Source organism: Octodon degus, unplaced genomic scaffold (genome assembly GCF_000260255.1).
Source record: "Octodon degus isolate 3935 unplaced genomic scaffold, OctDeg1.0 scaffold00048, whole genome shotgun sequence".
NCBI classification, from domain to species: domain Eukaryota; kingdom Metazoa; phylum Chordata; class Mammalia; order Rodentia; family Octodontidae; genus Octodon; species Octodon degus.
Window position 1 is genome coordinate 11,135,170 of NW_004524624.1, and position 2,128 is coordinate 11,137,297.

Genomic DNA, 2,128 nt, shown 5'->3' on the forward strand with positions numbered 1-2,128 from the left:
TTGTTCTAAGTAGGTGCTTTAGACCACTGAGCCATCTCACCAGCCCGATAATTTAATTGATAGTTTTAATTAGTTGTGTGGTGTTTTTTTTTTTTTTTTTTTGTGGAACCGGGGATTGAACTCAAGCCCTTGCACTTACCAGGGAAGTGCTTATTCCACTGAGCCATCTCTCCAGCCCCTTAATTAGTTTTAAATTATAAGTAAGAGACTTGGTGTGGTATTGCACGCCTGTAATCCCAGCACTTGGGACGCTGAAAACAGGACCACTCTTAGTTTGATCTGTATAGTTAGCCCCTGTAGTAAATACATTTAAAATTTAATAATTAATTACAAAAGATTTTTAAAGATATTGTTTTGCTTAGTTCAGGTTGGCCTTGCCCTGCCCCCAGGGCCCACTGAGATAGCAATTGAGACTGGGTGTGGTGACGCGCCCCTGTAATCCTTTTGGGAGGCTGTAAACAGGCAGATCACTATGAGTAGGATGTAGTAGTGAGACCCTGAACACCCTGTAGACCCTTCCCAAAAATAAAAAAATAATAATTTATACAATAACAAAATATTGTTTGTCAGCAATTGAGCTCACTAGCTAATCCATACTATGCTTGAAGTTGGTGTGATCCTCCTGCCCCAGCCTCCCGAGTGCTGGAATTATAGGCATGTACCACTATGCCTGGTTTGCTTTTTTAAAATATTTTAGGGCCAGCAAAATAGTTCAGTGGCATAAGTGCCTTCTGGCAAGCACAAGGTCTTGAGTTCAATCCCTAGTACCTTAAAAAAAAAAAAGACAACTCCCCTCCCAAATAATAATATTTTTAGAAAATTGTATTAGTACATACATGTAATAGAAAATGTTTACGTTTCTTGTGGAAAGGTGGTATATGAACTAGTATCTTACTTTAATTTACATTTAGGTGAGGAACTTTTTTAGAGGTGTTTTTTTCTTGGTGGAACCAGGGATTGAACTCAGGCCGTTGCGCTTGTCAGGGAAGCGCTTAGTCCACTGAGCCATCTCTCCAGCCCCTTAGAGTTTTTGATATATTTCTTGCCATACTGCCTGTCACAAAGGTCATACACCTCCAGAGATTTATGCATGGGTTTTCACTCTGCTTTCTTTAGTCTTCCAGCACTGAGCAAAAAGTTGTCATTTTTCTTTTTCTTCTGATCATTTAGCTGTCACACAGAAATACAATTCACGTATTTTCATCGTCAATTTCTTTTATCCCTCTCCTCCTTTTTTTTTTTCTTTTCTTTTTTTACATTTGTGAATCTTGCCAGGGATGCAGCTCAGTGGCATAAGTGCTTGCCTGGCAAGTACTAGGTCCTGAGATCCCCAGTACCAAAAAAAAAAACAAAACAAAAAACAAGTAGGAAACTGTGTAACAAGTCTGGATTCACTAAAACTGAGAACAGTGGCTGGAACTGTATTCTGTGTTCTGTTCCATGGGCTTTTCTTCTAGGAATTTTGTTTTTTTTCCTGCAAAGCTTTGTTCCGGAGGCGCTCAGTCCTTCTTGGCAGCTGCCTTCCTCATGGCGGCCAGCACGTTGCTCAGCTCCTCACGCTTCCTCTTGGCAGGGATGTGTGTCCCCAGCCTTTTCTTCATGAACTTGAGGGCGCGCTTGTCCTTGGAGACCTTGGGCAGCTCCATGGTGTGCCGCTCGCAGGGGACAAAGCCGCACACCTCCCGGATCGTGTCCCGCATGAACTTGGTGTGTTTGGTGAGACGTCCGCGGCGGCGGCTGCGCCTCGGTTTGCTCACATCCTTGGTCACCTTGTGGCCCTTGTTGAGGCCCACGGCCATGGGACAGCGGAGGGCCCTGGCTGAGGAAAGCTGAGAGGAGGGCTCCTCTTTTTCAATGGCTGCTGTGGCCTAGGAATTTTTTTTATCTAGGTATCATAATAATTTTTTTCTCTGAGATAGGATCTCACTATGTTATTCATTCAGGCTGGTCTTGAACTTGCTATTTATCCCAGGCTGGCCTTCTGCTTTAGGCAATCACCCTGCTTCAGCCTCCTCACCGAGTGCTAGGATTATAGGCTGAAGAAAGCTTGCAAAAGACAAATATTGAAAGGAAGTCAGACATTTTATAAGAAAGTATACTAAAATAGGGGCCAGGGAGATGGCTCAGT

The 2,128-nt window shown here is 43.2% G+C and overlaps 1 pseudogene; it reads right to left on the minus strand.

Moving 5' to 3' along the window:
* Positions 1–1,499: 1,499 nt before the first annotated feature.
* LOC105742355 overlaps positions 1,500–2,128 on the minus strand; it is a 4,235-nt pseudogene continuing 3,606 nt past the window's right edge.